The sequence below is a fragment of the Armigeres subalbatus genome, chromosome 1, assembly GCF_024139115.2.
Source record: "Armigeres subalbatus isolate Guangzhou_Male chromosome 1, GZ_Asu_2, whole genome shotgun sequence".
Classification (NCBI taxonomy): Eukaryota; Metazoa; Arthropoda; class Insecta; order Diptera; family Culicidae; genus Armigeres; species Armigeres subalbatus.
The window spans coordinates 104323891-104339913 of NC_085139.1; the positions used below are offsets into that span (position 1 = coordinate 104323891).

Sequence of the window (16023 nt, forward strand, 5' to 3'; positions counted from 1 at the left end):
AATCCTCCCCTCAGGACCTTCCCCCCTTTTTATGGTTGAGAAAACTAGGTGACCCAAAAGCGTAATTTTAAGCAATGATATATGAAACCAATGATGTTAACGATCATTCAGTAATTTGCGTTCGATCATTTAGTATTTTGTCAATAACACATTCCAGAAGCTGAATTTTAAATCATGTTGCATGGTGGACTTCTAGTGCGAAGGTTTTTCTACAACTTTGCCTAATGGTTCGTTATTTGAATTCAACTAATAACGGAGTTAGAGCACTAGTTGCAGTAACTTAAACTAAATGATTGGAATTTTGTTATCATTTAGTCTAAGTTACTGAAACTATAGCTTTAACTCCGTTACTAGTGGAATTCAAACAACGAACCATTAGGCAGAGTTGTAGAAAAACCTTCGCACTAGAAGTCCACCATACAAAATTTTGAAATTCAGCTTCTGGAATGTGTTATTGACAAACTACTAAATGATCGAACGCAAATTACTGAATGATCGTTAACACCCTTGTATGAAACTGGTCATATTTGGAGTTTTAATAGTCTGTTTAACAGCCCGTATACACAGAGCTATTCAATATGATTCAATTGTATGAGATTTGTGCAAATAATGTAACAAAAACTTGTTTAAGGCTTCCAATACATGTGGCAGGTTGTGGTGAAGTTGCTCTGAATAAATTAAAATTTGTTGTGCCTGAAGCATGAACTTATAGTAATCCAACAAGTCCATATAAGTCCCTAGATCCCGCGCGAATGTTTCACCATTAAAAATATGTCCAACTCAGATGTTCTAGGTTCTCCAAATTATCCGGGAGTTGAGTTCAATTGGTCTACCAGGTCAACTGCGCCTGATATCAAACCGACAGCAACCCAGCGTGTCCATATAAGTCCTAAGAGCCCATGCGAATGCTTCATTATTCAAATAAGTACAACGCAGATGTTCTAGGTTCTCCAAATTGTCCGGGAGTTGAGTTCAATTGGTCTACCAGGTCATTTACGACTGGTATCAAACCGATAGCAACCCAGCGTGTCCATATAGGTCCTTAGAGGTCATGCAAATGCATCACCAATCGAATAAGTCCAACGCAGATGTTCTAGGTTCTCCAAATTGCCCGGGAGTTGAGTTCAATTGGTCTACCATGTCAACTACGCCTGATATCAAACCGACAGCAACCCAGCGTGTCCATATAAGTCCTAAAAGCCCATGCGAATGCTTCATCATTCAAATAAGTACAACGCAGATGTTCTAAGTTCTCCAAAGATAGCAACCCTGCGTGTCATGTCCTAAAAGCCCATGCGAATGCTTCATCATTCAAATAAGTACAACACAGATGTTCTAAGTTCTCCAAAATTTCCAGGAGTTGAATTAAATTGGTCTAGCAGGTCAACTACACTGGACATACTGGACATACTAGCCGTAAATGACCTAGTAAACCAATTTAACTCAACTCCCGGACAGTTTGGAGAATCTAGAACATCTGCGTTGTACCTATTTGAATGATGAAGCGTTCGCACGGGCTCTTAGGGCTTATATGGACACGCTGGTTTGCCTTCGGTTTGATATCAGGCGCAGTTGACCTGGTAGACCAATTGACCACAACTCCCGGACAATTTGGAGAACCTAGAACATCTGAATTGGGTATATTTTAATGGTGAAGCATTCGCACGGGCTCTTAGGACTTAAATGGACGCGATGGGTTGCTATCGGTTTGAGATCAGGCGTAGTTGACATGGTAGACCAATTGAACTCAACTCCCGGACAATTGAAAGAACCTGGAACATTCGCGTAGGACTTGTTTGACTGGTGAAGCATTTGCATGACCTCTAAGGAACTATAAGGACACACTGGGTTGCTCTCGGTTGGATACTAGTTGTAATTGACCTGGTAGACCAATTAAACTCAACTCCCGGACATTTTGGAGAAAAAAGAACATCTGCGTTGTACTTATTTGAATAATGAAGCATTCGCATGGGCTCTTAGGACTTATATGGACACGCTGGTTTGTTGTCGGTTTGATATCAGGCGCATTTGACCTGGTAGACCAATTGAATTCAACTCCCGGACATTTTGGAAAATCTAGAACATCTTCGTTGTACTTATTTAAATGATGAAGCGTTTGTATGAGCTCTTAGGACCTATATGGACACGCTGGGTCCCTGCGGTTTGATATCAGGCGTAGTTGACATGGTAGACCAATTGAACTCAACTCCCGGACATTTTGGAGAACCTAGAACATCTGCGTTGTACTTATTTCAATAATGAAGCATTCGCATGAGCTCTTAGGACTTATATGGACACGCTGGGTCGCAGCGGTTTGATATCAGGCGTAGTTGACATGGTAGACCAATTGAACTCAACTCCCGGACATTTTGGAGAACCTAGAACATCTGCGTTGTACGTATTTCAATAATGAAGCATTCGCATGAGCTCTTAGGACTTATATGGACACGCTGGGTCGCAGCGGTTTGATATCAGGCGTAGTTGACATGGTAGACCAATTGAACTCAACTCCCGGATAATTTGGAGAACCTAGAACATCTGCGTTGTACTTATTTGAATGATGAAGCGTTCATATGGGCTCTTAGGACTTATATGGACCCGCTGGTTTGTTGTCGGTTTGATGTCACGCGTAGTTGACATGGTAGACCAATTGAACTCAACTCCCGGACATTTTGGAGAACCTAGAACATCTGCGTTGTACTTATTTGAATGATGCAGCATTCGCATGGGCTCATATGACTTATATGGACACGCTGGGTCGCTGCGGTTTGATATTAGGCATGATGACATCAGCCAGATGTTTTGGAGGCCTTAAAAAAGTTTGTTACATTATTTGCACAAATCTCATACAATTGAATCATATTGAATAGCTCTGTTCATACGGGCTGTTAAACAGACTATTAAAACTCCAAATATGACCAGTTTCATATATCACTGCCTAAAATTACGCTTTTGGGCCACCTAGTTTTCTCAACCATAAAAAGGGGGAAGGTCCTGAGGGGAGGATTTGCATGTGCCTAGAAGTTCTACTATTCCCCTTAATTTTAGTGGAAATTCCGAGTGAAAACCTCTAAAAACCTCAGAGATATATGGTTATCAAAATTAAAAACTCGTCCTGGACATTTACGGGTTTACTTTAGCTTTTAACTTTACACTTTCCACTTCTGACGCTTATTAGATCGTTATTTGTCGCTTGCAAATATATATTCTGAAGCATTACTACCCTAACAAAAGTACGTAATCCTGACGAAGGACTTCTATGTATTGAAAATCCATCTTATTTCCATTCAATTGGATGTGCTTCACTTGTTGCGAAAAATCGACTTTAGTTTTATTCCGGCGGATGCGAATCCGACACCTGTTTATAAATGTATCGAATGGAGCACCTACTATTATATTGTTCTCAATGAATTAATATCAAAATTACTTACCAATTCAACTAATCCGATCTGCTTAACTTAGCCTTCATGCTCATCTATTTACGAACTTAAGAACTAATAAATAAAGAAATATGTGTGTAGATCAATGAATGTTCCACAGCAAAACAAATCTGCACTAATTACAAATGTACATTCATTGAAAATCTATAAAATATGATAAAACATATGAACACTTTTGAAAATATTTTGTTCGAAAGTTATGATACCCCACTCAAAACATTTGATAATGAGCAATGAGCACCCTAAGAATGATACTTCATACCTTCTGAACAAGCATGCTTCTCTATATTACAATACGACAGTTCTGTTGCATCTTACCTAGCATCTAGACTAAAGCGCTATTATCAAAAAGAACGGTAATCCCGATAAATATGAACTAAAACTCTGTGTTCAACTGGTTCAAATATACTACGGGCAAGATAAGCATCTCTACGGGGGCAAAAGCCCTTCTAAAAATCAAATTATTTGTATCTGAAATGTGTTAGAGCACTAATATTAACAAAAAATAATAGCTTTTAATGTACGTTGGCCATTTTAAAACAATAAAACTGTTTTTTTTGGATCGATAAGTTATTATTTTTCATTCATATATAGCACCAAAATCACATTAAATAACAAAATTTAGTTTAAAATTTCACTAATTTCAGTAAATTTGATAATGTACGTTACTTAACAGATTCAGCCAGGGCTGACAATAGTCATCGTTGCAGCACGAAATAGTAACGACGAGTTGTAGAGTCTTCATTCCAACTCGACGCATCGTTGATGACGCGACGACATGACGACATCGAAGAACGAAGCTTTCATACCATTATTCTTCAAGTGGCAATAATGAATTTGAAGTAACGTATGAAGGCGTTATAAATGTTATCGATACATTTATGTTACCAAAGTTCCCACTGTCTGATTATTTGAGACGCCGTTATGTTTTTTATGTTGTTTTTTTCTGTGTCAAGTTTTGGGTTGTACAATAGTAAACAGTGTTTAAAGTTAATAGAGAAAAATGCATAATAGCGGTAAAATAAAAGGGAGGCTCTTCTTGCCCCGGGTGGCGATCATTCCCCGTCCTCCCCTACTACAAGAAACCCCTTTTACATGGTTGTACTTTGTCGACGGCAATTTTTATATACTTGACGACGATAATGACCTTTTGCTACTTGGCACAAAAACTATCTACAGGACTAAAATTAATTCTCGCGGAACGAACAAAGTGTGGCGCGTCATTTTTGCGTGCTTCTTAAAACGTATGTATTTTTCGATATGACAATTACCTATTGTGAATTTGTTGAAGCTGATGAATTATCTTCTTGGCATTCCTTGCTAATGAGAGTAAATAAATGCAATTTGTTGAAAAAAACATTCCATATGATCTGAAACATTTTGCTAAAAACGCACGTGCTTTGTACGTATTATCGAATAGTTCTACTCATAGTCGATTGTAAAAATAAACTATTTTCTACCTATACACTATGTTTTGTTTGGTTGAAAGCTACATATGCACAGCATGTGGAGGATTCAATTCGAAGAATGTATGTTTTGGAGGTGATCACTTTTCTTCGGTTGGGTTTGACCCCACGGCCACAACCGATAGTACGCTAGACTGTCTAGCGTACTTAAGGTCGCGGGTTCAAATCCCACCGAAGGAAAGTGGTTATATCTAATACACTTTTTTAACATGCACATCGAGTTTTCGAGCATTGTAATTATTGCCTATGTCGGGTAATCAAAATTCGGAAATAGGCAATTATCTTTTATTGTAGTGATATTGTGTTTAAGAATAAGCCTTTTAAATTCTTTATTTTTTGACGACTTTGGTGTTTATAATAAGCAGCAAAATGCCGCTAAAATAATCAAATGCAGTTACGTCATAGCCGAATCGAACTCGCAAGTGTTATTAACTCGTTTCAGGGGTGCGATCGGAACCACCGCAGACGTTTCCTTATTTCCATATCATTTTAGATCGTTTCTAAGGCTTCTCGCAAGTCAACAGCAACGACAAAGAACTTGCTCTTGGAAAAAGTACCAACAGCAAACTGACTGCACCTACTCGACGGTCCAACACACATTCCCAGCGCTAACAAAGAGAAAGATAAGTAGGTGGGTGCATCCACCACCGAAGACAGCGAGCGCAGTGGAAAAGGAACACAGGGAAGCAAACAAAAACATTCGCGGTCTTGCTGTCCATTCGGTGGGAATCAACAAGAAGATATATTACTGGTTTTGGTATTCATTCAGTCAGTCGGATGAATACCTATCAGTTCCAGTTTGCCAACCTCCTAATATGTCGCCTATAGGCTGGGGCATGGGATGGGGACACAGAGCGAACGAGTTTGCGCAAAGCAACCATAACAAAAGCCAACACACCGTGCCATAGGCGTCTCAAGGAAATGAGGAAATTATTCTTCGAAGTCCAGGACACAGATTCAGTGCGACGAAACATTCCTAAGAAGAAGAACATACTTTGACTATATGTATTGAACTTGCGAAAAGCTTGCATTAAGTGTAAACAACAGAGGGGCGACAACGGATTTTTTTTTCATATGGAGTTTGGCAAGTATGACAGTACCCTCTTATTTGGCGCATAAATTTATACTCCAATGTCAAAATGCTCATATCTTCTATATAATAAAAATGAAATGGTCTGTGTTCGTATCCGCATAACTCGAAAACGGCTGGATGGATTTCATTCATTCCTTCAGCAGTTACATTCGTTATAGTTTCCGACGAGTTTATATGATATATCCTCTGTGGAAAATCATTAGTTAAGTTGAGTAAATCATGAAATACTAAAATGAAGATTTGTATGGAAATTTCGCATAGGCACTTCTCAACGCGCATTTTCGCCTACATTTTCGCAGGACAACGTCTGCCGGGTCGACTAGTACTATCATAAATTGTGATGGTATTTGTGAAAATTTGTATTGTTTACCGTTTTTACAAGAGAGAGTGGTGTTGAAAGCACATATTAGATTAAATATTGCAACGAACAAAAATACACCAAAACCGTGAAAATGTAGTGTTTTCACTTTATTCCTTACGCGAAATATGCAGATAAATAATTATGTTGGTAGAAGAAACTCTGTGCTGAGCAGAAACAGTTGTTTCTTGCATTATCCAAACTTTGTGCGTTTCAGAACATTCTCACTCACTGCAGTGTTTATTTTTCATAGACTACGGCGTAGTGTTAGTGCCGTCGACATTCGCTTGATTGGAGGCAGGTATCTGGCACCCCCAATCCTACCCACTACGTTTGACAATAGCCAACATCTTTGAGTTTCCCATTGTTCTGTTGAAATTGGGTTTCCCACTGACAATTCTCGCTTAACTTTTCAAAAGGACCTAAGTAACATTTTTTTCATGAATTAATTTGAATAGCGCAATCAACATAAAAACATGAAAGCTTTTGATTGCAGTACTCAAATTAATTCATGAAAAAAATGTTACTTAGGTCCTTTTGAAAAGTTAAGCGAGAATTCTATTTTGTAAACAAACCACTATTCCGAAGTAATTTTTTCCAAATGGACGTAATTATTTTTCACCATTTTTCAAATACTTATGCGAAAGTATAATGCAAGGTGCATTTCAACAAGAATATTGATGCCTTTAATAAATTATCATATTTCAACCGGCACCAAGCGCTCTACTTCGCCAAAATATCATGATATTTAAAACACTTTTTCAATGGCAGGTTTCAACGACTATAATTACGCCTTCGTATTAAATTATTCGATGATTTTGATGCTGGCATCAGAAACATGGCCGCTTCGCAGACCCCTGATTGGAGGCAACAAACATTTGACAGCTCAGCACCCGCCTGGTAAAAAACCCAGGTTAATCCACCTAGCGGCGATGATGCCTTTCTCGTGCATCATAAAATATATATTGAAAAACCCATTTTAATTCACCGAGTAGTGATACTGCCTTTCTTGCATTTAGTCAAGACAGACACCAACCTTATATGGCACTAATATGGTTCGATGTACCATTTTCTTTATAACTTTGAAACGCAGAGGTCGATCGTTATCAAATCAACAAGGCTTTGTCCCCTGTCGAATAAAACTTGTTGCGAGAAAATCGGTTAAAGCAGGGCTGCCCATAGTACGGCCCGCGGGCCGGATGCGGCCCTCAGCTCTATTTTTTGTGGCCCGCGCACCGTGGTAGAACATACTTTATAACCGGCCCACAAGCTTTTATATGTGGCTCAAGAAGCTTTTTTTTTATAATTTATTAATAAATACTGTAAGATATCACCGGTTTGAAAAAAAGTTTTATAATCGAGCCATTAACTTAACGTGTTCCAATAATTTCTTTTATTCGTATTGGAATCAAAATATAATAGTTTACATATTTTGAAATGGCTGGATTGGGTGACCAGAGTGACCCAATGAAACGAAAGGTTGATGTGGAACACCGCGTTTTTACGTTCAACAAATGAAAGCCGGCTTTCTCAATTTGTTCGTAAAGTGTTGCTGTGTTGAAGGAATATGATCTGAAATGACATTACGAAACTAAGCATCCATACGACATTTACACTGAACCAGGAAGATAACAAATGTTAAAGAAGCTTAAAAAATAAGATGGTCATGTAATTTAAATTTCCATTATTGATTCAAATTATTTGTGAGACAGTGGATTATCGAAGCAGCAAACTCTCTTCATTCTGACAAACACGAAGCCAGAAAATGCAGCACGGGCCAGTTTTGCTGTTAGTGAGATTTTGGTAAAATGAATGAAACTATTCTAGGACGGTGAAAGTCTCCTTCAGTAGCATTAGTTTGCCTCGGAACACTGTGAGTAAAAGTTCTTGCAGGAGACTTGCCGCCTGCTTCAAATTCTACTCTCTCGCAGTCGATTACAATACCGATGTTGAATACTTGGTGCAAGTTGCTGTCTTCATAAGGGGAGTTGATGATCATCTTTAAATTAAGGAGGAATTGGCAGTTTTGATCCTAACGAGTGAAACGACTGCCGGAAAAGACCTGAACACTTGAACACTCTTCTAAATACTTAAGTGGCCTTACAACAGATGGAGTCGGCACTGGAAATGACGGTAAAGAACACTGGCATTGTGACACTTCTAAGAAAGGAAAAGCAACCACAGTGGTATGGTTATGAAAATCTATGGGCGAAACTGATTGATATTCTTGAAGTACTTGACTTTATCAACGCGAGGGATCCACAACCATCAATTCTGAATTATGTTGACGAAAATGGAAGCAGAATATGGAGATTTGCTGTATTGTTGCGAAGTTCGTAGAACCACATTTGAGAGGATTTATTCTCTTCGAAACGAAATCGCTCTATTTTTACAAGATAAAGAAAACCCAATGTCCGAACTGAATGATCCTGAATGGGCGAGTGGCTTAGCTTTTCTGGTAGATATTACCAGACATCTCAATGACTTGAACATAAAGCTGTAAGGCACGGATCAACACGTCGAACTTTTATTATCCAACATTAAAGCTTTTGAAACGAAATTGGCGCAAAACATTTTTGTACAGTTTGTTGTTGAAAACTGGTTTCCTTCACCTTGTTAATTACACATTTACGAATTATCCATTTTCTCAACACCGTTTTATGATGTGAACAATAAAATGTATCCGAAAAGCAGTAAAAAACTTCGAATCCTGTTTGCGAATTTCGGTCACTGAAAGCGAAAACATGATTATTCAAGAATAGGCAACAATTTTATGTTTCCCATTGTATTTGCAACCAAAAGACCTGTTACGTTAAAAACATTATTTTTGAACGCAATTGGGTTGTTTAGGGGTATACATGTTTTTACATATTCTGTATCTGCATAAAAAACTGAGCCTAACCCCAATTTTTCAGAATTTTTGGAGTCCCGGAACTATTTTTAATTTGCATTTTAATTTTATATGGGACTAAAAATTTGTTCTTATGCTGCATGGGTCAACTGTCATTGTATGAATGTTAGTGTCATTCTATCGATTGAAATGGCTTATTGTTTGCTGTATAAAAATGTAAATAAAAGGTTTACAAACAAAATAAAAATATGTTGGAGATCAGCAAAGCATGCTCTTTATGTTAAACTATAAAAAACCTCATATTTTTCTTAGCTAAACAACCCAATTCAATCGTGTTTTTCTCTGAAGATTTTTTTGCTCTTCTGGAAAAATGAAAAACTCAATGTTTGAAAATTTTGAAAGTAGGTAGGAGAACGGTTCGCCACTTCATCTCATAGCTCCTATTTCAATTCCATCAAAAACAAAGCAAAGGAAAGGAATTTGGTTTGTTTATTATTTTTGTGATTTTTTTCAGCAGTGAGCACGCATGTTGACAAAAAGAAACGACGAATTTGGTGCCGTATTTCTTTGTTTAGCGATGAGATGGATATATGCACAGTGAGATGGATATAAAAAATTGCCGAATTTTGTTTGGCCTGCCAGAAGATGTTAATTCTGAAATTTGACCCGTGGCTTGAAAAGGTTGGGCAGGCCTGGGTTAAAGATTACTATACGAAAAGTTGTCTAATATTTTTCTTAGCTTTTGTGCACACACATACACACATACATACACACGGACAGACAGACATGTGCCCAGTTCGTCGAGCTGAGTCGATTGGTATATAACACTATGGGTCTCCAAGGCTTCTTTAAAAAGTTCGTTTTCGGAGTGAAATGATAGCTTTTCGGTGCAACTTCGTTGTACGAGAAAGGCAAAAATCACATTAGAAAGGTATAAAAAAGCAATTTAGGGAAATAGATTTTTTCTGTATTTTTGTATTAATAAATATGCATTGCCACCATCCTTGTTTTTTTTGTTCGGTTTTGAATGTTTCTTCCCTTTAAAAAACAATGACGTTTCAATAATTCAAGTGGGTTCGAGTCCCATCGAAGGGAAGTGGTTACCTCCAATACAATTTTCAAATCAAAATCTTCCACATATTCCAAAATCTTCCACAAAATCTTCCGTACATACTCACATCTGAGATTTCAGAACATTGTAAATTAATGACAGAGTCGGGTGGTTCAGGGTCTCCAGTAGTCTTGCGAGCAAAGGCGTAGGATTGTCAATCCGGAGATGGCGAGATCGGTTTTCAGTCCGGTCTAGCATGTTTTGTTCTGACTGAACACACATGATACATACTCATGCAATGGCAGGCATAAAAAAGCTTTTTTTTTTATTTCTTTATTAAAGAGGCTTGCAGCCCAAGGCTGGCTCACCTCTGGAGAGGCCATAAAAAAGCTTTCAATTAATAACTGAGCAAATGCTAGTAGAATACTAAGTTGAAAAGCTGGCCAAGTTCCAGTTGGAATGTAGAGCCATTGAAGAAGAAGAAGAAGAAGAAGGGTGGTCCAATACCCGGAAAATAGGCAATTCGCGAATACATGGCAAAATCTCATTGCTATCTGTCAGACTGTGCGTGAAACATGGCCGCCAATCACCCCTTCTTGTCCCTCCACAGTAAAATCCCATAAGGAACTGTCAGACTGTGCGTGAAGAATTCTCGCTTAACTTTTCAAAAGGACCTAAGTAACATTTTTTTCATGAATTAATTTGAATAGCGCAATCAACAGAAAAACATGAAAGCTTTTGATTGCAGTACTCAAATTAATTCATGAAAAAAATGTTACTTAGGTCCTTTTGAAAAGTTAAGCGAGAATTTACCTTCGTAGTCGCGAATTAACTTTGAGTGAACTAGAGTGTTTTAGAGTGTTTGTGTGTCGTAGATGATTTTTTTTCCTGTTCGGGTGTGTCGTAGATGATTGATAAACTTTTTGTTATTTATATACCTACTAGGTAGAAACTATCGCGAAAAATGTTAGTTTGTTTTGTTTTTGAAAAGATAAAACCTAGATTTATTTCGTTTACAACTGTGCGGGCACCAAGTTGTAGTCTTATTTTGACAGCTATAAAATTTATAACATCAAGCAGTACCAAACTGAAACTGCAACTTCTGCACTGGGATCGGCCAGTAAATTTTTAATGTTCCCTCCCTTGTATAAGGCTGACACTGATCTCATGCAAAAGTGTGTGGCTATTTCATTTTTGTGTGGCGGCGCAAATTGCCCAGCATCGTTCATTTAGGGTATTGTCGCACTTATCTTTTTTTAGAATGCTGCGGCGGTCTTACGCTCGCAGGCTCAACTGCGAAGGTAAACGTCAAGATAGTCGCCGTGTTAAAAGATAGGCAGAACTTTGGCGCACAAAACAAAACCACGTGTTTTTCGCGAACGCACAGCAGTGTTGGATTGTATTAGTGAGATGCAACCGGAGTCACTGAGTACATGGAGAGTGTTTATCATGACAAGTGCATACGGTGGGTAAGATTTTCATTAAGTCTGTCGTGTTTAGAGACCGTCGCGATTACCTGAGAAGCAACCAGCAGGAAGCCGCAGTATTCTATTTTATCTCGAGATGCATAATATGTCTCATTTGGAGAATTAAACTAAAATTAAACTTTAAAGTGACATTTCAATAATTATCAAATCTCGGGTACTTATTCAAAAGGACGTATGTGATTTTGTAAACAAAGATTCAAACGTTTATTTGTCCAATCTGATGGCACTCCCACGCAAACCAACACCACCAACAGGTAGCGGAAGCCTTCTTCTATCTGTCTATGGTGATGGTTTGCGTGGGAGGGCTATCAGATCGGACGAATCGACGTTTGAATCTTTGTTTACAAAATCAAATACGTCCTTTTGAATAAGTACCCGAGAAATAACCCTGCTCGCAGAGCAAGATTACTTTTGACAGATATCGAATAATTTTGCATCGATGTCTTATTGGAATTGCTGGGTAGCACCAGCCATTCTTATGACTGGGTTATTTGCTAATTTTCGAACTGTCACTTTTAAGTTTAATTCTTCAAATGAGACAGAGCCTTAAAATTAAAATACGCATGTTTTTAATAAAATCGTTTTCTTGTAATATTCTTGGTTTTTCTTGAAAATTATTGAACTCTATAATGGCTGATACCACAAAGGGCATGTAGTGGCTCCATGACCACGAGTTCGAATAGTTTCGGAACAGCGCTCAAAGAGGTGATACCACGTGTAAATCGGGAGAAAATAGCTGGTGCTACCAGGCAAGGTGGTGCAGCTGTCACTCCGTTGAAGAGTCATTGACGATGGCAGTCCAGACTCTGTTCCTTCACAGGCGCTGTTCATTCACATAGGTATTTCCAAAACTGTTTAGGTTGTGATCGAAACTTACGCTGAATATTCCACTGATAGAAGTGAAAGCATCGCTTGCTGATCCTCTTGTACTCACGGTTGAGTGTGGCGATGGGTTTCCACCTCATTACTCGCTTCATCTGCTTGCTGTAATAGATGTGCTGTGTTGGTCGTGCAATCCACGGCTCTGACCTCAAGTTCTCCGGATCTGGATTATCGGACCTCTTGGATAGCGACCACATTCCCACTAGCCTTCTGTAGCTCACGAGCCAGAACGCTCACTCGTCAAGGTTCATTTTAGATCCTGACAATCGAGGTCCGAGTTTCCAATCAAAGTCCTTATTTCGTTGTCGGCTATAAAAAGTGATGCAATACAGCATATCGTTAATCAGTCGCTGGATACCAAGCAGAAGCTGTTTGAATCGCATCTCCTAGTAAACAGACGCTCAAGACGTACCTTCTCAGTCTGATGTCAGACGGACAACAGTGCCCAAACTACACTACCAGCTTAGTTCGCAACCCTTTGCTGACAGTTATTCATCATCGGTCCGATATGTTCGGCCACACAGTTGATTCAAAAGTATAAGATTGCGAATGTCGTTCCTGTTTGCGTGACTAACATCTAGGTTACTTTGACCTGGCGGCCAAAGTACCGGTACTACAAATATCAAACCGGTTGGTGATGGAATTGAACATGCACTACAACATGATGCCAATTGAAGCTTGTTGAAGCATAAATTGGAAAAATAATTTAAATGAGTACAGCGCCACTAGCGTTCTAGTACTTATGCTTCTACTGGCCACACCTTCCAGAAGTTACGCTGCCGTCTTTTTGATTGCTTTAATCTTTTCACGTCGGTCTTCGGTCACTTTTTAAATGATGCGAAAGCAAAACTCAAACTAAAATTTGTGCAACTACGTTGCCTAGTAACGTAAGACTACTTTCTTATGTCTTACCATCCAGCACCTATAGCAACTTATCGGCCTGTGCTTGCTATGATAGGATCGACTTTTGTTCCCAGCACCATCCCGCGAAATCCCGAACCTTATTAAATGCCATTGCTAGGTATGCATAAAAATGATCATGAACAATTAACCAAAAAAGTTATCAAATTATAGTAGCAAGCATCTCTGCAAAACGATTGTAATAAGGAATAGTTTTGATAGTTTTGCTTATCTGATTGCGCCCCTTCATTAATTCCCCGAATCTACCTATGACCGCTGCATATCATCGATCTACTGATAATATTATGCTGCTGGCTCCCTTGTCTTGCTGCTTGTTTTGACTCTCCGCCAGAATAGCTATTTTACATTTACCCCGTTCCGCTACTTTTACCTTTTCGCTCGTGATACTTAGCACAAATCAAAAATAGGCGATTGAGCCAAATTCAAACTCGTTACGACGACGACAACCACCTTTTTCTGCGAACACTCAGTGCGCGAGGCTTATTTTTGGCCGTGCGGATGAAGATTATTTCTCTTTGGTCGACGTGTCACGGCGCTCAACCACCGACCGGCCGCGCACCGTCGGGAAAATCCTGTTCTACTACTTTGAGAGGGGGACGCAGCAGTCCCCCCTGTGTTACTCACCTCGGCGTCCCCCAACGGGATGCAATTAGCTTGCTATTATTCTCACTTGCGCTACTGGTATCAGGAACTGATTATCAGCAGGGCGACCTTTGGAACTGACGGAGGCAACCGGAGAGTCTCAGGTCGATTCCAACGACAGTCAGAACTCAAATGCCTTCACATTTATTTGCACAATGCAATCGTGTCACGTCGAAAATTAAGATTTTCTCCGCTCGATTCGAACGGACGGTAACGTAATCTCGTTTTTGGGTTGGCCCGACCCCTCCTCACACAGTTTTACCCCGGGGTGTTGCTGCAACACACAATATCCTCACCTTGAAGCCTCACTTTGATATTTCCCCCAGAAAAAAAAAATCGCACACAACTCTTTACTTGCAATAATTTTCCTTCGAGATGCTCACCGTTTTACTTTTGATTTTTTCGCTGTTCTGGCCGTAAGTGTGAAACTATTTTCACACGCCAAATAATCGGATTCACCTTTTTCTACGACGAATTTCGATTGTCAACACTTTAATCCAGATTCGGATGTGGTTCCTCGTCGAGCATTACCAGCCCGTCCGTGCACTAAAACCGTTCGAATCAACGCACTACGAACCGAATACTCGATACTTCCGGGAAATATTTAGCAATTTTGTTCGACACTCGTATTTTTTCGCGACTTTCGACCACACAAAATAAAATCTCACTCACTCTCGACGACTTTTGGTTGCTGACTTGACTCCTGGCTGGCCTGATGGCTGCTGATGGAGCAAAAATGGGGAAAGGGAAAGTAAAAAAAAATGTTGTCGTTTTTGACAGTTTTGAAAAGCACAACGCGACGCAATTTTCGTCGACTGGCGTCTGTCAGTACGAACGCTTGGTGACGGTTGCGTGACGCGTCCCGATAGGACAAATCAAGACAAAATTTTCAAAACGACTTATCTGCTTTTGTAAACAAAGATTCAAACGACGATTTGACGAATCTGATAGCTCTCCCACGCAAACCAATACCATCAATAGGTAGGTGAAGGATTCCGCTACCTGTTCATGGTGTTGGTTTGCGTGGGAGAGCTATCAGATTCGTCAAATCGCCCGAATAAAAAATACAGCAGAATAACAATACAATTTATTGTAACACTACTATTAATAACATTAAATTGGCAATAGATTATATTGTAAATGAAATCATAGAAATACATTAGAATGCATTGTTATGAACCATTTATTCAAATGTAAATGAAGTTTTCGCAATATAATGTACGGGTTGTTAAGCATCGTAACTATACAAAATCTGAGATTTTTCCATACATTTTTTTTCGTCACACAATAGAGTGTATGGTTAATATATTGTTGAAATATCCGAACAAAACTGTTCAAAATACAATGGATTGTATTGTATTTGTATAGTAAGACAATACGATTTTTAATTTCTCAGTTGTGACAACTTTACTGTTTAACAATGCAATTCAAAGGGAAAAAATGCATATTTGGCGCTATGAGGCACATATTGTTATATAGTCTATACGCAATGTAAAGAAACGTTTCAAAAGTTATCAATGTATGAATCTAATGTACGAAAACGTTTAAAAAACAATTGCAAGTATTGTTATATTAGAGAAATATGTTGATTTATTGTATCCTCAGTGTTGATACAATCTGTGCAACTATCAAGAAACAATGTATCCTATTGTACACCGTACATTGTATTGTAATTCAATTGTTTACACTATTGAACCAATAGTACATTTTTATCCGGGCGTCGTTTGAATCTTTGTTTACAAAAGCAGACAAGTCGTTTTAAAAATTTTGTCTTGAAATAAAAAATATTTTTGGGTAAAATGCCCAATAGTGGACCCTCCAGCCATTTTTGA

The 16023-nt window shown here is 38.8% G+C and overlaps 1 protein-coding gene across 2 annotated transcripts in view; it reads right to left on the reverse strand.

The window, feature by feature from the left end:
- LOC134203966 (atlastin) overlaps positions 1 to 14925 on the reverse strand; it is a 95315-nt gene extending 80390 nt beyond the window's left edge. Inside the window, exon 1 of one of the 2 annotated variants that reach the window (XM_062678806.1) lies at positions 14575 to 14925. The gene's annotated coding sequence lies outside the window, so the exon portion shown is untranslated. Of the gene's footprint in view, positions 1 to 14173; positions 14199 to 14574 lie in introns of those variants that run through there. The other variant, XM_062678819.1, reaches the window with a different exon arrangement.
- Positions 14926 to 16023: the final 1098 nt, after the last annotated feature.